Raw genomic sequence first — 24,449 nt, 5'->3', positions numbered from 1 at the left:
TCTGGATCTGGTGTGGCCACCAGATACTTTTGGCTGGTTTATGCTGGCAGTAACTCAGTTACTACAGCAGCATTACAGAAGGGCATGGTGGGCTGTACTTCTGTGGCATGCAGATATATAAATACCTATTTTCTTCTTAAGGGTGGAAAAGAGAACATATGGGTTCCCCTTTGGGTATTGAACTTCAGGTTCTACAGCGTTTGAGGTTATTTGAATAAAAATATTTAAAGGAAAGAATAGAAGCCTTTCAGAACATGTGAGTCTTGTGCATTATGACAAGATAATGAACATTCAGCTTGTTCAGATTATTCTTTGTTTCTGCCACCTTCATTATGTTGAAACTAAAAATGTTCAGAGGCTGCAGAGAGGAGAAGAAACAAAGATATTACATTCGAGATCAAGAATCCAGATTCCCAAGGTTACCTATTTTCTTGATGTGAGAAAGGGAAAATGGGTTTGAGCCGCTTGTCCACAGCCTGTTCTGATGTTCTGGCGATAGCTGTGTATTTAATGTTGTATTTTAGACATCTGATGTCCTGACTTCTCTCCCTTGTTTCCCATTATGGTTGACATTGTGCTTCTGATAATCTCTGTGTTGGCCACATAGCTGTTCCTTCGGATGTGCGTGCTCTTCATGTTGCATAGCAGGGATGTTATGCATATTGCTATGCCTATACTGGTGTGTGGAAGAGGGTCTGCAAGTGCTGGAGTGTTTATTAACGTTCAGCAGCACTTTCATCTGAGGTTCATGATGGAATCTGCCAGCTCCTTCAGGACTATTCTTACTTAGTATTCCTGGCAGCTTATATTTGCTTTTGTTACAAGAAGACGCCAGGAAAGCAGTAGCGTGTTTACAAAATGAAAAGTGTTTCATCATGGTGTCTGCAACTTGTAGAAGGCTTTGAGGACTGGATGCATACAAGTCTGTGTATGAAGCAACCTTACGTTCAATATTCCGTATCAACGCAGGTCATGTGTTTTTTGCCCTCTATTTTCTGCCCCCTGACTCCACCTTTCCTGTTCTTTATAGGGCTGGCTCAGCTTGGGATGGTTGCTGGATCAAGAAAATGTTTTGGGGAATATTTTTATACGCAGTGTAAGGACCTTACTAACTTGGTACTGGAAACACATCATTTTTGGACAGAGGATAATTATATGCATCTTCTGCTCATCTCAGATTGAGAAACAAAAGACTTAATAGCTCAGTTTAAAGGGCTTGCTTTTTCTTTTCATCAGTGGAACTTCAAGTAGGGTTATTTCTGAAAGGGAGGAGAACTTGCACTACTTAAAATTAGAAAAAGAGAAGTGGAAGTAATTTTTATATATATGTATAGTGCATGTGCGTCTACTGACATACTTCAGAAATAATAAAGTGATGTTTATATAGTAATAACTTAATTTCTGGAATTTGCTGCAAGAAAGATTCAGTTATTTTCCTGCCTCAAAAAACCCCAACCCAATAAAAATATAATGATACAATTGCCAACAGTAACAGATATGCAGCACAGAATAATTTTAACCAGCTCTCATTTCTTGAGAATATAGGATTGGTAGTTTCAGGGGTCAGGAGCCTGTTCTTCCCACTGTACCCAAGTCTAATATTTTGCTGCTCACTTACATGCCTTTTCCTCAGGTGGCTTGCCAGGTGTGGCATTGGCCACTGCAGCAGGGTGCAGGGGGCCACCTTCTCTCCTCTGCTTAAGCATGACTGTACAAACTAGATTTTAGTCCTTTATAAATTTTCTAAATCCATTTTAATTCCTCCTTTTAGGAGTTGTGAAGGCTTATAGGGGCTAAATAACTCTTGTTTTACTAGAGGGATGCTGTTATGTTTCTTATCTTACTACCAGAAGCAAAAAAATTAAAAGCAATGAATTGTCAGGAATCCGCGTGTGCTAAATACGCCATTCAGGCTGCCCTGGTGGTTCCCAGCTGTTGGGGTGTGAGTTGTCTTGTGCAAGGGATGTATTTGGTTGCATTGTCTAGGAGTTGTTAAAGCAGTCTGAGTAAGGCAATGTGACTGTGACGGTTAGTTCTCGGATCAGTTATCTGCTGGAGCAGTTGCCTCTGGTATTAGGTTGATCTAAGAGAAATCTCTCCATTGGACTTAAAAATTTGTTTCTAAATAAAAACAAAAAAAATTTAGCCATGAAGTAAAATGCATCATTCCTTGTGTCCTCATCTTCGTGTTATTGAAGTGCCTGTAGTGAAGCTCTGAAAAACCTTGGTGAGATCTACTTCAGGAGCTAGATTTTAGCTGAAGAAAAACATTTTGAGGGAGAGTTTGTTAGTGAATTAAGAAATACTTCTGACCTGTCAAGTTTTCAGAAGGCATTGAGTGACACCAAAGGTCCCTATTTTTTTTTTTTCTATAAAGCAAAGCAAATCCCCTCTTGCTGTTTGTATAACCCTGGTCTGTCCCCTATTTTATGAACCTTCTTTCAGAATGAAACCAGTGTCTCAACAGTGGTTTTGGTGATATTTTATGAAGAGAAGAGAGTACAGCGAACCATGTACTCGCTTGCTTGCTTTCTGGTTCATTCACTAGTTGCCCTTCCTGGTTTACCAGTACCAATTTTTTTTCACATTTTCCCCTGTATTTTTTTCCCCTGTTACGAATACATCACACCTAGTTCACTGTTATCGCAGGCGATTGCATCAGACTCCTCCTTGTAATCTGATCAAATACCACCTCAAAAATTTTTTGTGTGTGGCTATTGCTTGCTGAATGGGCAAATCATTCCTATTAAAAGAAATTGCTGGTTTCTAGCCTAAATTTGTTTAGGGATCTTTTGTCTGCAGGGTCTGGTTTTGAAGGAATTTTTTGTCAATATGAGTGACCAGGGCTGCCCGTGAGGCTGTACTGAGCCTCACGTAACGTGAGCAACAAAAATCCTTCTCTGAGACTTTTCTCAGAGCTGTGTCACTTATCTGTCCTCCATCTAATGCACCAAATTTTTTCTTTCTTAATAATTTTCTACCTGATTGTACCAGGTACAATCTTCTTGTTTCCTCCTTGAGTGCACAACTTTGTATGTGGTACTAAGTATTTGGGTCTATATTTGTTATCCGTCCTTAATATTACCCTGTTCTTAGTGTATGACAGATGTCATCCTCTACTCTGACATGCAGCAAATTTGATTAGTGTTTTTCTTTTTTCTTCAAGTCACTTTCATTTTTATATATATACACAGGTTTATCTCAGGATAAACCCTTGGGAAAAAAATCCTATTAGTAACCACTACAGCCTCATTTTTCTTGTTCGAATTTGACCTTTTGACTTTAGCACCTTTCCTTATTTATCTTAGGATACTTACACGGTTTTTTATTTTCTCCCTCTGAATTGGTTATTTCCTACATAACATCACAGTGTTGTTTCCTGATAGCTGGATAAATGAGACGCACCGCATTATGTTTAGAGAAGTCTGGTGTTTCATTTGCAAAACATACTGGGAAAATGTGGCATGAATTATTGCTGGTTAACCCAAGTTGTGTCTTACCCTGTTTTTTTTTCTCTTTCCTTCAGGTCTCTAATTATCTGTCTTTTGAAATGTTTTAAAACATTTCATTACTTCTGAGATCAAATCAGCCAACATTTAGATAACAAAATTAGTTTTTCCCTTTTTTTTAAACAGACATTTGCATTTGCTATTCTGTGATCCTCTAGTAGCAGTCTAGCTTGACATATTTGCTATCAGACCTGCAGTAATCACACCCCATATGAATGTGTTGAAAGGCCTTCTCTGGGTTCCTGAGCTGCAATGCACTGAGTACTGTAGAGCTGGGCTTCCTCTTCGGTTGCTGTAGTTCCTGTGTCCATCCTGACTGCCTTCAGTGTCCTGCTTTCATCCCACCTTTCTCGCTGCTGTTGCCCTCTCTGAAGACTAAGGCAAACTATCCAGGTAGTTTTGGATGATTTCCTCCCGGTTTGCTGCTTGAGCACTTTTTTTTTTACTCAATTCCCTTAATGCAAAAGAAACGGAAACTTTGGTGATTGTAATTTTGTTCTTTATTCTTTACCTTTCAGTGCTTTTTTCCATTTCTTAGGAGCTCATTGCTTGTTCCCCCCAGTCATAGTGGAACAGCTCTATTTGCAGCGAGGTGTGGATCCCTTCTTTCAACAGGTTTTTCTCTGGTGATTAGGATCTGCATTCCAGCTAGCTTTTACAGCTTTGTGCTAGAGAAATGCCAAGTTTTCCCTTAATAGAAAAGTCCGAGTAAATTTGCCTTTCATGCATGTACATGTGCATACGTGAGTATGTGTACAGAATCATGAGTACTGCAGAAGACTAAAAGAAAAACACTTTAGTCCAAATGTGCTGGGAGTAAATAAAAATTATTTTGGGATAGAGGACATTTATAGCCAACCCAGTGTTGATTAGTGTAGTTTGGCTGCATAAAGTTACCTTTCTCATGGTTGTGCAAATGCTAAACTGGCAGAAGGACGTTGACTTCTTAAGAATATGAACTGTAGTAGGTTTAATTAGTTGGAAGCAATGAGCTTACATGACAGAGGAACAGTTCTCAGAATGTTTCTTGGTAACTTAATAAACTGCAGATTGAACCTTTGAAGCATGGCTCTACAGAAAGCCTCCAGTGAAAATGCGTTCCTAATTGCCAACAGCACTGGTGAGCAGGTTGTCTAAGCAATTTAATGGCCCAACTTCAGAATATCTTTAATATATTCTTGTCACCCCATGTGAATAAATTGATATACTGATTAAGATAAAGCTGCCTTATTATTCAAATACTGATAGTAGTGGGGGTTTGTATGTTGTCTTTCTATTTTTATATCCTTTTGTACTGCTATGCATATTCATATTCACGGCCACTCAGTGGGAATAAAGGACCTCAAGAAGGTCTGCTTTTTCCTCACCCAGGGAAGTAAATATTTGGTAACTTCAGATGAGTGAGATAACAGGTTATTTTATTTTCATAAAGAATGAAGACTCCTCATTTCAGATTATTTTGAAGCAACGCATACCTTGCCAGCAGGCTTTCAAGAGAGTGGTGTAATCAGTAGTGTTTGGCTGGGTTCCGTACTACGTACATTTTGCTCAGAAACTTGGGTTCAGTGTATTACAAATGATGTTTCTGGAGGATGAGTGTTCAGTAATAAAAAAATACCAGAGTGGAGATTGTAATCAGTCTGCACAGCCGCAGGTCTTGATGGTTATTTAGTAAATTGTGGGGGCTTTTTGTCTCTCCACCTGTGATGTTGCAGTATCCGGGTTTGTCACTGGTGGTGGTTTTCATTCTGGTGATGACCTTACTCATCCAGGAGACAGAGGTTCAACACTGCAGCGTCAGTCTTAGACAAGCTTTCAGCCTGGATTTATGGGTTTTGGTTCCCTCCATCCCCTGTCATGACACGTGGCAAATGCCATTACTAGCCCTTAAACAGAATCCGTTTTAAACGGGAAGGACAAATCAGTCACAGTAAAGCATGGCTTTCTGGAAGATTAATGTGGTCATGGAAAATGACTTGAACTCCTGGTTTGTTTTGTTTATTTATTTATTGGGATCCAGTTACATGCTTTGTGTTTACAAGTTACATTTCCTAATGTCTTACTGCACCAAAAACATGAAATTCAGTATTTATTACTTAAGTTTTATTGAGGTGGTATCCAAAATGGAAGACCTCTTGCTTCATGTTTCTCTAATGTGGAAGAATCTCTAACTGGGCTTACAAAATGGTTGGTGCTGATAAGAAAAAAGTGAATATTGCCAATTAAATCTGCAAAGGAGGGAGAAGACTAGTGGGCAAGGTTGTTCATGAAGCCTGTGGTTCCTTAGATTGCTGTGATAAAGAGGCAAATGGCCTTTAGTTAAGGCAACTAGAAACCTTGGTGAATGTAGTTCTTGTTGAAAATGCAGTGAAAATGAGTGGTTATAATTCCCGCTTCCTAGGCTGGATGGACCTTACCTGCCTTTAAGGACCTTTGTCTTTTAGCAATATGGGAACAAACAAAGACGACTTCAAGGGGTTATATGCGTTCTTGATGCTTGATCACTTGCAACAATTCCTTTTCAGTTGTTCTAGAAAATGGCAAGAATGTAGATGGCTTATTATTCCTCTGCCAGAAATTGATAATGTTTAAGATCATAAATTATATTACATAGTACTAGTTCATGTTCAGGTTTGAAAGCACAGTAGCTACTTCTCAGAATTACTTAGGTATTTACTCCTTAAAGGGCTCCTATGCTAACTACTATTATTTATCTTTATTTGCTCCCTGCCTAGAGGGATTTTTCAGTAGTTAGAGAACTAACTAACTGTACCTTTAAGTTGATGACTTCCCACTCCTCTCTTCTCTTGATTGCTCGTTTTATTTCTTTGTTGTATCTTGTCTATATTAGATCAAAACTTCTTCAAGATGGGAACTGTATGATGGAGAATCCAGGATGATGTAGTACGATCTTGGTTTAGGACCTTCAGGCAATATTAAAATACAAATAACTATGCTTGAAAGATTTTTGACACATGATCTAAACTGTTACAGGGCAGCAGTTTACTTCTGTTTGAGCTTGGCAATATACAGTCAAGTTCAAACAAGTTGGAAGCTGACTGTCCTGAGTTCTAGTGCTTGCTCTGTGATTTATCTGCTTCTCGAGTCCTAACCAAGCTCTGTTATCAGAAAATGAAGCACAAACAGGTTTGCTAATACAATATTTATTTGGGGATTTTACTTGAAGGAAAGCCAGGTAACTGCAATATTTCCAGCAGCAGTTTTTGCACTGTAGCACAGCTCTTCACAATATGACTCTTTTTTAATATGCAGAATATGCAGTAGTGCACATTCAGATGCTGTAGAAGCAGTAGATCTTTATTTAAAAAAAATTTCTTCATAAGGGTAAGCACTTAAATTGGACTACAACATTCCTTTTTATGCACGTTGTAGTATTCAGCAGCACTATTGCATTCTGTTTCTCAGATGATCAGATAATGTAGTTTTTAATAACTTGTCAACTACCAGTAATATGCAGCTGTGTGCAATTTGTGTAGGATCCATGAAAGTCTTCAAAGTGGAAAAATGTACGATAAAATGTCTGTGCAACATATGATGCATTATTTAACATCATAAAGTGTTGTAATGCTGAAAATTTACAGCTGTCTATAAGCCATGTTAACAGGATGGTAAGTTACCTTTGCAATGAATGTGCCTTATGTGGGAGCCTCTCCGTGCAGCTGCAGCCGCCTCTGCCTCCTCGCTGTGAGCAGTGGGGATGCCAGGCTGAGCCTGCTGGAGAGCACCTGTGGAATCGAGACACATCAGGGTTTTTTGCACCTAATTTTATTTCTGTGTCCAGTGGTGTCGCAGTGATTACGAGTACAATGAAAAAAAAAAATCTAGACAGAATTGAACAACCTCTGCTGGTGCAGCTGGTTGCCCTTAGTCAAAAGTCCATTTTCTGTTGGTCGAAAGGTTGTCTTATCAGGAATTAAATTTTTCAGCTGAGGAAGCCATCTGACTGGAAATGAAAGAGAAATAGGGGGTTAGGGTTAACTGAACTGTTAGGGGGGGAAAAAAGCATAAAAGCATTCTCTTGGCTTTCCTATGGGAGGAGGTGGGTCATCACTTGATTTGCGCAGAAAGCATTTGGTGCGCTGAACATTACTGAAGAAATTACTGTGTTTGACAAATTTTTATGTTGGGTAGGCTTGTGTGAAGTCATAAACAGGAGACCGATTAAGGGACATCTAAAGCTGAGGTTTTATGTGAAATTTAATTTAAAGTTCTGTAAAATGGACAGTGCTACTAAAATGCAATTCGTTCCTGCAACAGTAAGTGTGTCTTTATGGTGAGCCTAATTGGTTTGGAGATAAGTTGCTGAGTTTTAATACTGGTGGAGAAGGTAGGGTGGTTATCAAATAATGCTGATGGAGTGGCAGTGAGTCCTGCTGGTGGTTCCTGGCTGTGGTGGAGCCTTGTTTGTACCTGATGGCAGGCATGGGGGTGCTTTGGGGTGAGGGTTTGGGACAGAGGTCTCCTTTATCAGAGGATAAAACTGAGCTGTGGGGTGTGTTGTGTTATGTTGTGGTGGTGGTTGGTTGGTGGTGGTGTGGTTTATTTTTTTGGTGGTTTGTTTGTTTGTTTGTTTGTCGTCCCCCCCCCCGCATGATTAGAAACTGTGAGAGCTGAGGGGCTTTTGGGGGTGGGGGTTGATTTTTTTGCAGATCAGCTTTCCACCTAGGGTTAGTTTGGGGAGCCTGTGATACCTGAGGGCAGGTGGTCCTCTCTGGCCTTGATATGCGCCACCTGTGGTGCCAGGTGCACCTGGGAATGACTCCTTGGGTTTATTCTTTGTGTTTTCTGTGCACCCTACTGGGGTTTTTCAATACCTTTTTTCTCCTTTTTATTTCTCCCCCCGCCGCCTTCATACCTCTTCCTTCTTGAAAGTCTGGGAATGGATAAAAGCAGGATAACATAGCAATGAAACAAGGTAGTAAAGATGGAATGTCTGAGTGGGGCTTGTGCGTTAGGACAGATTGCCCCAAAATAAAGTGGGGGGGGAGGAGGGAGAGTTGGGACAGGTTGCTGATTTTCTGGTCCCGGTGCCCTGGCAGGAGCCTGTCCTGCCCCACAGCACTCCTGGCACCAGCCAGGAGCCCGCAAGCCAAAATACTGAGGTTTGGGGGAGCGGGGAGTTATCCCCCACTTGGAAACTCCTCTGACGATCAGCGTTGTTTCTTTGACACTTTTTAGACATCTATCCCAGGATTACATTTCCAAATGACTGTATAAACTATCTTCAGGTCTTTCTAAAGGATGGGATTACATAATAAAAGGTATCTTGACAGAATGTCACACCATGTTTATATATAATATATATAATTTTCTAAATGTGATTCACCTAGAGTATGAATACAGCTGTAAAATTAACCAGGTAGATAGCTGAGTAGTTTAGCATGAATTTCTGTATTGTCACAATTAAAAGGAAGCAAATTTTGGGAAACTGGCTCGTTAAGGCTTGATTTTTTGTTTCAAATGCCAAAGCAATCCTGGATGTTATTGGAAAAGCAAGAAGTAATAGGGCCCTGGGAGATCTTAAATGTGAATATCAGTGGCATGTTTCTGGGTGAAATCCTCCCAAAATGTGAGCTGTGTCTTGGTGCTACTCTGTAATTGCCCCTTTGTTGGCTATAAAAAAAAATTACCAGCAGTGTTCGTGAGTAGTTCAGAGTGATTTGACAAAATCCGCTGGGAGAAATCGTGGGGCTGAGAGTATTACTTTGGCCTCGCACGGTGCCTAGTTTGGGCTCTTTCATTGATATGTTTGCTTTTTAATAAGTAATTCACTCTGGGAAATTATTTCTCCAGATTTCTGCAATTGGTGAGTGGAAGTCTGAAAATTAGGTGAAACTAATATAAAGATGTGAAATTGATGCTGAAACCTAATACCCAGAAAGGCTCTCTGTTGGAAGAAATAGAGTTAAAGCAAATGAGATTTTAAAGTTGCCTAAAGGGCGGGGGAAATTATGCGAGTTTCAGCAGCACCGCTTGGACAGACTCTGAGAAGGGCACCGCTTGTCCTTTGGTCTTCTTCAGACTTTGAAGATGAGTAATTTCTACGTAGTCTAGTCTCTGCTGAAGCAGACTATTTCCAGGTTATTTCCTAAAAGGACAGGGCGATTTGTGTAATTTGAAATTGTTTATTTGCTACTCTTATTGTTAAACTTTGCTTGTATTCAGTAACTAGATCCATGTATGTGAACAAAAGTAGCCCCCTTAAAATACTGCCTTTCAAACTTGCATTTGCCTTTAAGGTAAAAGAGTGAGTTTGGTGAAAAACTTCTCATCAGTGTAAGCTTATTTAAAGAAAAAAAACACCTTTGAATACCACTGTACTGTAGATCATGCTTTTTTGTAATTATTAATATTATGAATATGAATATTAATACTCTGAAGCAGTAGCACATTTTTGCGTATTGTCTGCCTCCTTTGTCTACATTGAATTTCTACACTGTTAGAATGGTGGGCTGAAAGACCATAGAAATCCTGTTTTCTTCCTTGCATGTGCCGTTCCTGCGTGTTCATGCAGGATTTCGGAAAACCTGTTCTAACAGCATCTCAAGTGCTGTTGGAGTCTGTTGCCCTAATGCTCTGTAAGGAGTTTACCTCAAAAGCAGCCTTTTGTTACAGAAGAAATGGGCTGCGGTGAAAAGGCATAAATATTGAGAAGATATTTTGCTGGCTAGGTACAGGGAGGAAGCCTTTTAAGCCTTTCTATTTACCTTCTGTGTTTTGAACTGCACTGTTCTGGTTGTGGGAGTAAATAGCAGTGGGTGAACAGGAAGGCAGAACCTGGAATTACCACTTTCAGGTGAACACAGAGACTGGCTCCCACACAAGTAGGTTGGTGTGGCCACAGCTTTGAGTGTACCTTTCCAAACAGTACAAAACCAGGAAGCTGGTGAATGCAGTGTGGAATGAAGACTCATTCCCAGGCGCATTGGTAGGAGTTGTTAGAGAGAAGTGACGCTTTGGCCACCCGGTAGAGCCAACGACCAGTCGGCCCTTGGGAGAGGCTGCCGAAGTGCGTCATCTTGCTCGGTGTCCATAGGGGTGTTGATGGGGGACAGGTCTTTTGCCAAAACATGTCAACATCCATCTTCCATGTATTGAGAGCAGATAATTGATAAAAGAGAAGTAAGGGTGGGACTAGACAGCCAGAGCTTCAGTCTGTCCTTGAGCATGTCCGTCCTCCATTGCATCTGGCGCGTGGGAGCGTGCCCTCATACGGGCACAGGGTGGAAGGTGCTACCCCACGCATTCGGCATTCGCTCTGATCAGCGCTTCTTTGTGCAAACACAATACAAATATTAAATTACTCTTCTCTTTTTTTGTGTGTCTGTGTGTGTTAAACGTTTCCTGTCACAATGCAGAGAAATTGCTGTTGGCGCAGCTATTGTCTTTGGTGGGGTTACTCTGGGGATGTATCCGACAGATCTCTATTGCAAAACATGGAGGAAAATTCTGAGTGGTCTTCTCTTTCAAACAATGCAGAAGCTTTTAATTTGGTTTTGTTGTATTTAATTAAAATAAATACACCCAGAGGCTTGAGCGATTGCTGGATGTTTAAAAAATAGAAATAGGAAGATTAAACAATTGAAAAAAAAAACATTGTAATGCACAAATTTATTATACAAAAATGTATAAACTTATGTTAATAGGGTGATAAAAATTCAGGGGGAAAAACTGGCTTAAATATTTAAAAGTGTATCTTTAGATCCATTGCCCTTTAGATCTTGTGCCCTCTTTTGGCATTACTAAATCTTCATGTTTGATTTAAAATATTTAGTTAATTATATTTTAATATTGCCTCACAGAAACTTGAGTTGTATTACACAGGCCCTAATTTTCTTCTGTATATGTGTCTGTTTAACTTGCGTTAGAGTTCTGCATGCCTGTTTGATGGAATATTACCGGTCTTGTTTAACACTTTTATTAGATTAGAGGGCGATGGTTGTTTTGTTACTTTTTAAAAAATCTGTTTATAAAAGACATGGATGCTGTTCTGCTTGGCTTTTATTTAATGTTACAGATGACACAAATTATCTAACAAAGGTGAGAAGAAAGGAAAAACCCAAATCCGTGAACTTGTTTCTGGATTGTTTGCAAGCGAAAGCCTCCTACCCTCCGCTGCAGAGTCACAGTCATCGTGCGCTGTGGCCGGCACTGCAGGTGATGCTGGCCTCCCTCCCTGCTAGCGATGCAGGCTACAGTGGTCCTTCTTGTGGAAGGATTTTATTTATTTGTTTGCTGTAGAAAACAAAGTGAATTCAGTTTCCACGGTCCTCGGTTGTCTTCTGGAAGGAGATAGCTGAGAGGTGCTAAGATGGAAGCAGGTGATGCTGGCGAGCTGGTCCACAGGCTCTGTCGCCTGTTTGCCAGCCTTGCAGAGGGCTCTCAACCAACCCTCTTGTTTCTGGAGAGAGGATGATGGGTGTTTTGGGAACTTTCAATTAAATATTGGAGGTTTTCTCAGTATAAATATTGTCAGCAGAGATCAGAACATTTCACCTTTTGGTGTCAGACGGTGGCATGCATTGAGATCTAAGTGGCATATCTACATATTTCAACAAAATATGTTGCCTCTCCCACCTTCGCATTAACTTTTTAGTTTCATTGGCAGACAGATTGCGTTTTATGTCCTTTCTCTGCACGTTATGCCAGAAGGTTCCTTTGCTGCAGAAAATAAATTTATAGTCGCTAGCTGATAAAGGTCTTTCCGCAGCGCTCTTGCAGAAACATTTTAGGAGCCATCCTTCCCGTTGTGGTGGCATCGCTCAGCTGCCTCTCCCAGCACCAAAGGTGACAGCCTACCTGCAGTATTTTCTGCTGTATCTTTCCGCGGTAAATTTCCAGACCATGTCAAGGAGAAACTTGTAGGTGTAGGATTCTTGGATAACTTGGTCCAAACTATTCTGCTGACTTCTACTATAAGGTCTCATAAAAATGCTTTTTTCAGGTAGGAGCTGTCAGGTCTATTTGATTATGGATGGCCTTTGTATGGGCACTCAAGTGCATACGTGTGCGTGTGCACGTACATATTTGCTCTTCAAAACTGACATTCAAGCAAAGAACAAATCACTTGTGTTCATGACGTGTTTGGTGCAGTTTTATGCCAATGAAGGCTTGAGCTGTTCCATGGTTAGCAGTGCCATTGTATACTGAGGTGATCCCATGTTTTGAAAACATTACTTTTAGGTTTTACAGAACCGTAATCATTTTTATGTATGTAAGCTATTCAAGTTATTTAACAGTCTCTCAAATCTGCCATTTTACATGCTCCCCCCCCCTTTTTTTTTTATGAATAGAGGTAGGCAAATGAAAAATAGCCTAGCAATCACAAGTTGTTCTTCACAAAAGGTTAGTAGAGAAAGTGGAGATGTGAAAGTACTTTTAAATAGCAGAGGTAGTCTTTGTCATGATAAATTAAAAAAGGGCAACATTTTTTGTCTCATATTGGGTTAAATTGAAAAAATCATCATTGCAAATAATGAAAATTAAAATAGCTTTTGTCTCCCCTGTTGCAGCATTCTGAGCAAATGAACAAAACAAAAGACCAACTGATTTGCTGCAGCTTGCTGAATTCCACCTCTTGGTATTTTGCAAGAACAGAACATTGTCTAATACCAAAGCAAGAATTTTGTCTATGCGTTTATTGTGTAAATGTGGTTAGAAAAAAAGTGCTTTAAGATTTTGTTGAAGCTTATCCAGTAACAAGATGTATTGAGATGACTTGCATATCTTAATAGCAAACTTTTCATCTCGTTAATAAGGAAGAAATGTAAAGAATATTATCAAAATTGTCTGACTTGCAGAAAACGTTAAACTTTATCACATCGCAACAAAAGTAAACTCATTTATGGCCGCACAAAAAATGATTGTGTCTTGCGTTTGCCTGCTATAAATTTGATTTATTCCTGTAGTAATTACAGTTGCTGATTTGGTAAAAGTTAAAAACATCCCCCCCCCCCCCCCCCCCCCCCCCCCCCCGCAACATAACAAGACTTCTGCATTCCCGTTGCTACTGCATTGCAACACTTTGAACTTGCATAGCAGACATGACAAAAGGTTTTAATTAAAATACTAGTGAGATTTAAAAAAAAATAATCATTTGTCTGCATTAACTTTGTATGTTTCTCATAATTCTTTAATTCTTGTAATAAAGGAAAAATACCATGGCTGAGCTAAGAGGTTGTCCTCCCTCCTTACTACGCCTCAAAAGATGGTGTCGGAGCTCTGGGATGTTTTGCTTAATCCTGCTGTGGACTCTCTCTGAAGTCCTGTTGAGATGTTACATGTTGGGGGGGGTGTGGATGAGTAGGAGGTACTTAGGAGGCTTCATTCACCGGCAGGAACATGATCCTGGCATGGTTAGGGGTGTGCTGAAATCTACCCAAGTATCTAAGTTTCCAGCTCCCAAGTAATTGTAAAATAACTCATTCTTGAGTTTTACCCCATCTGAATATTCAGAAACTAAAGACTGTCAGCTACAAAACCAATAGGGTAGCTCAAGGACCTTCAGGAATTTTTCTGCCAAATCCATGGTGAATTTAGGATGAGGCTAAAAATAGAGATCATTGTCAGAGTTCATTAAATCTTTCCACTCTTTTTTTGCTACTTTGTAATAAATATCTCATTCTCTGAAACATGATTTAAATAATGATGTAAATCAAGCAGAAACTTTGATGTAAATCAGTTACTTTGATCTTACTTTGTTACATTTCTCAAAGGAGAGGTTAATTATTAGTAGTTTGGTAATTATTAGATTGCCTTGATTTGCTGCTAAGTACAGCTTTTACAGTAAGGTAACACCTTTTGTCAACATTATAAGCATATGTTATAATTGTCTAACTATGCCAAAGCATTCAAGTACTTCATGCTTATATTTTTGGTAGTAAAGTATTTGTTTAACATACATTGAGTGCTAAATATGTAGTTGTACTGCTGTAAAAATTTGAATTCAGTTAAAACGCGTGAAACAATATTAAATAGTGAGCTACGTTTCTCTTAAATTTGCTGGATACAAAAATCGAAAGCAAGCTTACTGCATTTTGCTTTTTGAATTGATAAGGGAGTGGTTTCAAGGTTTGAAATAGTTATGGTATTAACTCTGGATAGTGACTGGAAAATGGTCTTCGCCCTGGAGGATCGGTAGATCTCATCCTCTTGCACTTAATGTTCATTTCTAGATTGGAAAATGAAAACAAATCTTTATGCTATGTTATTTCTTAATTGATTTCTTATTTTTAGCAAATCAAGTCATTGAATTGAATGAACTGAATAAACTGAAATTAGGAAAAAAAGCTATTTCTACATCAGCCAAAAGGTCAATCACTGTATAGAGTTGGTTTAATGCATTACTTTCAGTTGTTTAGGCTGGTGATTTGCCTCTCTTGAAGGCATGGGAAACCAATGTAGGTTTTTTTGAACATATATTTGAATACTTTTGATAAATCCATTTTAATGTTATGTGTATTCATAAAAATATGTTGTAATGCTTTAGAAACATAAACCTAATTTTTATTAAGTACTTTAAGATGTTATTTAAATATATGTTAAAAGTAGGCGTTTATTTTGCTTCTCAAGGAAAAACCCTTAACAGTGTGAAAAGACAAATTTGCGTATTTGGGAGTTTTTAAAATTCTGTGTCACTTGTACAAGCACGTTACAGGATTACAAGAAATCAGAATTTCTTGCATTTGTGATTGAAGAAATAAGAACCTGACTCTCTACAGTTGGTCATTGTGGTTACTGTACTGTTTGAGACTGTTTATATACTTCTAAATACGTAGTGCCAATATAGCCTTTATAATTAATGCAGAAATCTGTGTTGTTGTATGTTGGCTATATTTGAAGTCATATTCAGTTTTCTCTGAGTTTCAGAAGATGCAAATATTTCAGTGCATGATGGTATAAAGGTGGAATTGTAGAGCAAAATGTCTATGCAATGCATTTATTTTACTATTATCAATATATTCCATTTTTTTGGTGCTTTATTCACATATATAAAATTGAAATACAGGCAGCTCTGAGACGGGATTTTGACTTATTTTACTAAGCAAAAAATAGAGTGTTTGTATTGTAAATAACTTTTTAAAGGGCTCTTTAATACTTTCTGTTATAGCAGATCACTCACTGGGGATTATAAGTCATAATTCTGGTATAGGAGTGGGGAAAGCAGTTTCTTTGTTTAAAAATATGCTTGTCTAGATTTTGCGAGTATATCCATCCATGTTTAATATGCATCTCTAATAGATGTGCTGTACAGTAAGTATCACCTTTAGTCAGTTGGCAGGGTTTGGGTATTCCAGTCTCCATGATTACTGCAATTCCAGCTCTTCCCTGGGACGGTAGCATTGCTGCTGCTGAAAGGAAAACCTTTTAGGTTCCAGCAGAATGATGCTATTTTGCTTCTGATTTTTTCTTACCCTTGTATAAGAGGGGAAGAGGAAGAAGTAGCAATGTTTTGTAGAGGTGTTGAGGGCTTGATTATATCTAGAATGAGAGTTTGCTGGTGGTAGTTGTTTACCGATTTGGATGTTGCTGCTAATTCTCCAGTGTTAATGTATTCTTATGGGTCTTTGGGCTTTGTGTCAAAAGCCTTGCAGAGAGATAAGCATCAGCTCTTCAGTGCAATGGAGGACACATTTCAGGCAACACTAATGTGAACTTGATCTAATAGTTCCTCTGAAATTTTCCTTCATGCTGTTTATTGCTTTTCTTGGATTTATGCTGTAGCAAGATGTTAACACTAGATACTTGAAGATTATCCTGTTGTGATAGTCTGATGCAACGAATTGCAATGGATTAAAAACAAATCTTTCCATTGTATATTTTTGTATTAATATTGTAACATTTGTTTCTCATATTAAAAAAGCCTTTTATCCATTACAGACAGAATTTACTGTCCTGTAGAGTAAGCTGCTGGGCAACCAAAGAAAGCTGATAGCCACTAATCCTCAGAGAACAACCCCTAGGCCTGACCTCATGCTCTCTGTCATATCGATAGCCCTCTTGAAAGTTTGTGTAGTAGCGTAGTTGTTTGGACATTTTATTATCTCAGATTCACTTCTGTACCCCTGTGCTAGAGGTGTTCTGCTCTACTGGTGTTGACAAGATACCAGTACAGTCTTCTCTTCTAAAAACCTTCAAAGTCCTCTAGTCTCCCTTGAAGTCGGTTTTGTGCAGAAGTCTGCTTGATGTGGAGTTAAAATCTTGCAAAAGAGGAGGCGGGGAACCACTGAGCAGTGCTCAGAGTGCTCCTTTCTAGCTCATCCTGGACAAAGGAGCAGTAGCTGCTCCTTTTTTCTTTTCCAAGCTAGTTGAGTATCAGAACAGTTTTTCTTGGACAAGAGTATTACCATGGGTTATACAACACAGAGGGCTGGGATTTTGAAAGCTTGTGTCTAAATGAAATATTCCTTCTGGTTTACCCTCGGCAGACTCCAAGGCTGGGGTGACTGTTGAGGGAATGGATGGTTTGGATGAAGCAAGAGCTGTCATTCAAGAATTTTTTTCAGTGCCAGATATTCTGCGTGCAAGAAAAGACATAGCAGGCTGATGTGTAGTAGTTAGTTTCTTCTTAAAAAGAATAACTCTAATCCTAATTCCTAATAATTAGCTACTCTTAATTCCTAAAACGTGTCTTTATCCCTTTGATTACTCAGTAGCTAATGGTAATTTGTATGCCTGTCATCCTTGTTTCCTCATTCCTTAAATGTCTAACAATGGAGTTCTTGGAAACTCCATTCACATTACGTATTTGTTTAAAAGCTCAATACCCTCTGAGAGGGGAGAGGAGGTGCTGTGCTGGGTGGTAGCCTGTATCAGAAAGGTGGTTCCTAGTTTTCCTCCTGATTATTTTAGCACTGTGATGGTAAGTGGATAAGTCTGTGGGGGGGGTGGGGGTGGGGGTGGGAGTGGGAGAAGGTGGAAAAGGGGATTTCTAGTGAAAATGAGTCTGTTCCAGGGAAACTGTTCATCTTGTTCGAAGCTGGAGCCTTATTTTGCTTTGTTTTCTCTCTTCTGAGAGAACAGCCAAAGAGAAGTTATGGAGTCGTATAATAACTTAATAAAAGCTTCTAGGCAAATAGAAGGTGAATGTGGCCTACGTGTGCTTGACTGCTGAAAGTCCAGTCTGGTCTCTTTGGCAAAGTTTGTCAGACTTTTCCTGTTCAGTCACCGAGGGCATTGCCGTAGTGCTGTGTGTACAGGAATAACACAAGAGCAGTGAGAAAAATACATCAATATTGCATCAGCTGCATGAAGTGCTTCAGCCACATCTTGTTTTATCAAGCTTGTGCCTGTGTTGGCCTACCAGTCTGGCTGTGAAGGTACCACTAAAACAGAGAAAAGCCTTTAATCTGGTACATCTCTGAACAAGGTGACATAGCTGTTGCCCTTCGGTACTCAGCAAGAACTCTGGGCTGTATATCGACGTGCACCTCTACCCCTGCAATGCAGATTTGCAATTGCTCCTGCTCCTTTGGCGATATTGGGAATGGGGGTGAGATGTTCAGCTTGGATAAAATGGTAGCATGTTAGTTGGATATATCTGAAAAAAATTTAGTCCCACTCCCTCCAGCAGCGTTGACAAGTCTAACTTCGGCACTGTTTTGCTGATCGGTATAGAAAGCACTGTAGGAGTTACCTTGTTACAGTAAAAATGTTGCAAGTAAAACACAGGCAGGGATCATGTGGGCATCAGAAGTAAAATTCCTGGTCAAACCTTGCGTTTACCAAGGCAAAAATGTTATGCCTGATAAATATTCCAGTTGGGTGCAAGGACACAGTTAGAGACATCTTCAGTTTGCAGCTCTGGCTGCTGGTGAACTCATGAGAAGTTTTGATACACTTGGATTTGTATGCATTTGGGTCATGAATTTTTTCCCCTTGCCACAGGATCTTCAAAGAAGAAAAAGCATGTAAACAGTGTTCCTAGATTTCATACAGGTGGGAGTAGTGGAGGCGTCATTTCTCCTTGGGAATCTTTGTAACTTGTTCGTCAAAATCAGTCATGCTTGGCCCTGTAGGTAAGAGAAATTGTTCAGAATTTGAGAGTCATAAGAAATGTTTTGGCTTATGGTGAGAGGTTTGTTAGCTTTGTGCCCAGAACTCACATTTCTGTGTTTGACCTGCTCCCGAGAACATACTGCCAAAATAACAGTTAATCTTTTACAAAACAGTACCAAGAAACCCAATGTTTCAGCTTCTTTAGCTTCTTTTTTTTTTCTTTCTTCCTTTTTTCCTTTTTCTAGAAGAAAGCTGTGGCAGATTAGGCAGAGACATGTGTTTGTTTTAGTAATCCTACCTCAGGTAAAAAAGTCTTGGGTGTTGGTGGTCTTTCAGGTGGCGACGAGCGCTCATCTGCCTTCCATCTCAAAGGGACCTGCAACTGGAAAGGTCACCAGCACATCAGGAAGCAGATACTTAGTGCACCTGTCTGGTTATACTGGGTCTTAATCACTTAAGCCAAGCACGAAAAGCCAACTCCAGCTCTAGAAATACTCTTATGACTCAGTATGGTAAAGGGCCTTTCAGATACTTGCCCAACAGTGCCAGAAGAAAGGACATGTTTCGGCTGTGGTGCTGTATGCTTTCTAACTTCCTTAGTGTCTAGGGATGCAGTGTTAGATGGCTTGGAAACTCCAAGCCTGTTAGTTGGCATTCTTGCTGCAGTAGGCAGGAGCAGGGTTTCTTCTCGGTCACATGCCTAGGATTTTTCAATCCAGCCCTTCTGAGCACTTCTGAAGCACGTGGGATTCCTCTGTACAATCATGGCTTGGTTCTCTATGGTCTAACTAGCCCTTCATTTGAATCACGCGTTTTGTTGTCTTCTGTGTTTTGTAGACATTGAAGTCTGAAGTGATTGCTGAGCTGAGAGCTCCCTTGTGACCCAGAATTGCATTTTCCATAGAGATAAACTGCCACTTGAAATCGTAAAACATGGTGGCTTTTTTTTTTAAATTGTTCTGTCCTTCTGCCCAGCTTTGTTTTACATTTATGGAGAAGCCATGATATTCTTTATATATTCACAGAGTTCTTGAATAAATTAATGTGGGATTCAGAAAACAAACTCACTTTGTACATTAGTATCAAAGCCAAAGAGGCCTCAACACTAACTATCTGCATAGCTAAAACCAGTGTAGCTCAGACATGTGCAAATCAAATGTTTCTTCATCTTCGTAAATGAGTTTTCTCACTGATTTGCAGATTATCAGCTTGGTTCTTTATTATACAATATACAATTTCTGCCATCCAGATATTCACCAAAGGTAACATTAGACACCGAGCAAATAATTGTTTCCTGTCACACTGCATTAGTAACCGGGAGGAAAGTGTTTCCTAATTTGTATTTGTGCAGAACTAAATATAGCTCTAGTGAAGCTTAACTTCAGCTTTAGCCATTCATGTCCCTAAGAAATTCAGCACCATGTTTGTCAGTTACTGGAAAAATGACTGTAGACATTCTTGTGTGCGTCTTGCCCTCCCACTTGTAAGTTTTACAATCTTAGCAACTTGAACGTGAGGTTAACCAAACTCTCAGAAAAGCCTGATAGTCCTGGGTTATTTCTGTCTGCAGGGACTACTGCAGAGGGTTTTTCTTCCTAGTAGGAGTTTTAGGATAGCAAGCCCTGGCCGCAACTCCTCTGTTCCATATTTAGCAAGGACAAGGTCAAATTGTCCTATAGTTAAGTTTTCCAGCAAAAACTGCTGTGATTTTTCACCTTAAATCTGTTATTACTTTGGCTGTTCTGTAGAGCTGATGGCATGATGCATAAGATCTTAAAAAAAACCTGTTAAGAAGGGCTCGGATTGGATGGTGCCAGTGAAATCATGCTGTGTGCCTGGTAAGAAAAATCTGATATTGTAGAAAGTTGTATTGAATAGATTGTGTCTCCTCCCTGGGAAGCATACAAGCTGATATCTGTGCCTTGGTGTCAAGTCTGTCAGCTGTGGGATAACAACCTTCGTGATGCATCTGCACTGAAAAGGCAGCACCATTTCCTAAAACACCGGGAATGCCAAATGCTGGGTTTTGGAGCTTGAGTCTTTCAGCTGGCATCTGTGAGAGGAGGATGCTTCAGGTTCACCTCTTCCCATGGGGCTAGGTGTGAGCCTGGGCTCACAGCGTTAGTCCTGTTCCTTTTTCCGTTTGTATTTGAATCCACCAAGATAAGCTCATCCTCCCTAGTTGTCTCTACTTGCCAACATCCAGCAGTCATCTCTGCTGGATGAGTGTGTTTCCAAGGTCTGTGGGATCTTACATTCAGGGTTTGCAGAGAGACCAAGACAGTACTCGTTCATCTGTGTCACTTGTTTAGCCTTAAGTGTGTGATCAACTCATGCATTTTATCAGTGTTCTGCCAAATTTCATCAATTCTGTGCAAAACTTCCTTGTGTAATGGGTGCTGCATGTAATTAGGAGGAAGGAACACATTCACCATTGCTAGTGGGGAGGAGGAATCCTGTGTTTGTGGTGTTGGCTGTCTGCCTACACCCGTACCTCTTACCTTCAGAGAGATCCTTTGAGGAAGCGATGTAAAGAAATCCAAAGAAAATTTCTTAGGTTTGTAACAGCTTTCCTTCTGGCAGACTGAGATTTATTTATACTGTGGGATGTGACAGGCAATTCCTGGTGCCTCAGCTCTGTCTAAAGCATGAGTGATCACTGGAAATGCGGGTGATTGCATTAGAAGCTTTCCTCTCTCCAGTGAGGAGAGTGTTTGAGCTTGAACTCTCCCCTCTTTGAGATCTTTGAAGTTTGGATCTTTAAAACTATTCTCCACTCCAAAGACCTACCAGTGCAGTCGTCATCCTTCCCATCTGAGACGGGCTGGACCAGGCTCCCATCAGAGGCCATTAAAGCTGCTCGTTTCATCCTCCAGAGAGGTCAGCAGAGAAAGACATAAGTAAGTAATTATTCCCTGCCTCTCCTCCCAGTAGCTGAGTGAGCTCTGGAAGTTAACATCATTAAATCTCTGAGCAGCACGGAGGGGCTGCAAGCATCCTCAGCCAAGGAGCCTCGTGGCACGCAGCGGAGGGGAGGGCTGAGTAACAGGTGGTATTTAGAAACTAATTAATATTTGTGAATAACAGTGTGCTATTGGTAGGAAAACAAATCAGTCTGTGTGTGAATATTTATGATGATGGCTTTCAACAGTGCTTGGATCGAACAGTCCTTTTCCAGCTGCCACATCTCCGCTTGTGTCACAACATTTCACACCGGGGTGAAAACCACCTCTGCTGCGTGGAGCCGTGCTGTGGGGCGGCAGCCAGCTGGGCAGTGCAGCAGCGATTACATTTTTAGAAGAATATTCTCACCAGTTCAGTATTAGTGGGCCACTAGGTCTCAAACATTTAAAGTATTCTCTGCTGGTGGAGTAAGCCATGCAATTTAGCTTGAGATTTCATCCTATTAAGAGCCAAGCCATGCACAGAGATAATGCTATGTTTGAAGAGAAAGCAGGTGTTAAAGGTTGTTCTCCCTCCTAATGTTGTGCGCGAGTGTTTTACAGTAGATCAAACTTGCCTAATGTAATCTTCATCATGCTTTCATTTAAAATGCTCCCTGTGGTTTGTATTTGTGGAACTGAAAGAGCAGAATCTACTTTGTAGCATGGTGGGGCGGGGTGTTCGTTTGAACATATGTTCACACTGTCATTTGGGAAAGATAATAGGTTTTTAACCTCTGTCAGTATTAGACTGAGGCATTTATAGAGCTCTATTAAAGCTGTGCCTAGGCAGCTAACCTCGCGATACAGGTTCTTCACAATTTGCCATTTTCTTGTGATAAGTTGTGGCTTTTCTTGGCTTCTCACAGTGCTTCTTGCTGTGTCAGCCAGCATGGGAGCTTACCAAGGAACAAGGAATTCCTTGCTGTTGTCAGTGCTGTGTGAAATGCTTGTGGCTACTGGTATTGTCTGTTCAGTAAATACTGTCACATAGATTGAAAAGTAGCCTTAGAAGAGTTTCAGAAAATATTCTTTTGGGCTTGACACACAGAAATGGGCAAAATCTGTGGTGGTGGCACTCCTGCTTTTGGTTGCAGAGATGCCTGGGTGCAGCTGTAGGTGCTGAGCTCTTGTTCCAGGGTGCTGCAGGGGGATGTGCAGCATCGTCCTTGCTGTGCACGGCAAGGAAGCTCTCGGCAGCCTCTGTTGCACTTGCTGGCCTTGAGTTTAACTTGGGGGTGGAGGGGAAGCTGGTTGCATTTTGGGAAATTTTTTAAAGGGGGAAGGTGTGATTTAGTGTGCTAAATTCCTATTGGTGTGGGTCTCTCTTTAGTCACTTTAGGCTTCTGGAAACCTAAATTAGTGTGATGGAGACTGCACCCTGCTTCACGGAGGAAGTTGCCTCCAGTGAACTGCCATTACCACTTTTGTCATTGCTGATTAAATTTTTCTGTTAATGTTTAATCCTCAAGAGCAAATGCCTAATGTTGATATGCCCTCTCTCTGTATAAGCAGAATATCTGTTTTATAAAGTTGGCTATGACATCCAAAACTTGAATCAGTGTACAATTTTAAATACACATGTCAGACAAACAGATGCAAAGAAATTCAGGGTGTAAGCGATCCTTCCAGTGTGCACAGGCCCTGTTGTGGCAGGGGTTTCCAGAGGTCTTAAATTGCATATTAAAGAGTGCTTGGTGTATGACTGGGAGTATTTTCTAACCTCATCTTAAGATTCTTTGCTTTCTGTCTCAGTCTTAATATATTTCCAGTGTAGAAAAGCATTGGGGATTTTTTTTGTTGTTTTGTTGTAGTTTTAAAAATATTATTATTATTTTTTATTGGTGGCATGTTTCCTCTTCCTTTTCTAGCAGTAGTGCCACTGTGGTGTAGCTCAGAATAGCTGTCTTGAACTGCCCCTGCTATGCAAATGCAAAAATCTACCTACAATCTTGGGATGAAGGAGTTTTAGTGAAATACATATATGTGTACCATAGACGACTGTAACTATCTGTGTTAGAACTATAGGAAATTCCATAGGGTTTCCAAAGAATAAATTAAAAACATGCATAAAAATCAATATAACAATCAGCAGCAGAGACTGATATGTGTAAGGGAGGATATGAATTTAAATTGTTGGCTTACAGAAATTTCAAGCATTTTTATGCATTTAATAAAGGGTTGCCATTTAAGTAGCTTAAGTATCCTCTGTATACAACGTGTCCTGGGATTTAACAAAGCACTTACTGCTGGATGGATTCCACTCAGATGTGATTGCCATTCTTGCAACAAAGACTAGCTGATGAAGAGAGTGAAAAGAGCCTGCACTGAAATGGTCATCATGTTAGTGGTTGGAGGAAGGGAGAAAACAGATTTGTGTAATCTATCTTCTGTTTGTTTAGTATGTTAGTCTTGGTCATGGGCATCAAGGTGGACGTGTGCCTGCCTAAAAGAGGGTTTTCCTCAAATCCCAGGGAGCCTGCTGGGAGGTTCCAGGGTGCTTCTCTAGAATTCTGTCCTGAGGGGTGGAGGCTGACAGTGTGGGACAGCCAAAGGTGGGTATTGGTGACCTGACACCGATTGGGAGATGCTGGGGTAGAAAATTGGGACCCTGTATGAGAGGGGGAAACGCTTATAATGTAGACAAGGGAGCTTGCAGGGACAGAAGAAAGAGTGACGACATGGTGAAAGTTATGAAAAGCATATTGAGGAGCATTGCGCATAGATCCTGGCAGGGTAAGACCTCCAGGTTTAAAACAGGAACACGCTCTGAATGACTGGAGCAAATACTGCCAGGGTGTGCCAGAAGTAAATATAGTAGAGTAAGCACTGCTACAGAGTCATTGAAGTCAACGCTGCATAACATAAAATTGCATAATATATTTGTTTGTCAAGGTTATTAGAGCACAATTTTAAACAGATCTGAGTCCTTGGAAAGGTGACTGAATTCTGGTTCCCTGGGCTGATGTTTCCAATATGT

At 40.2% G+C, this 24,449-nt stretch overlaps 1 protein-coding gene across 8 annotated transcripts in view; it reads left to right on the top strand.

Annotated features, from left to right (window-relative positions):
• PTPRF (protein tyrosine phosphatase receptor type F) overlaps positions 1-24,449 on the top strand; it is a 394,909-nt gene that overhangs the window by 70,226 nt on the left and 300,234 nt on the right. Inside the window, exon 1 of one of the 8 annotated variants that reach the window (XM_064455284.1) lies at positions 19,444-19,463. The exons of the other annotated variants lie outside the window; for them this stretch is intronic. The gene's annotated coding sequence lies outside the window, so the exon portion shown is untranslated. Of the gene's footprint in view, positions 1-19,443; positions 19,464-24,449 lie in introns of those variants that run through there. 8 annotated transcript variants of the gene reach the window in all.

This window comes from Phalacrocorax carbo, chromosome 6 (genome assembly GCF_963921805.1).
Source record: "Phalacrocorax carbo chromosome 6, bPhaCar2.1, whole genome shotgun sequence".
Classification (NCBI taxonomy): Eukaryota; Metazoa; Chordata; class Aves; order Suliformes; family Phalacrocoracidae; genus Phalacrocorax; species Phalacrocorax carbo.
This window is presented reverse-complemented; position numbering and strand designations above follow the sequence as displayed.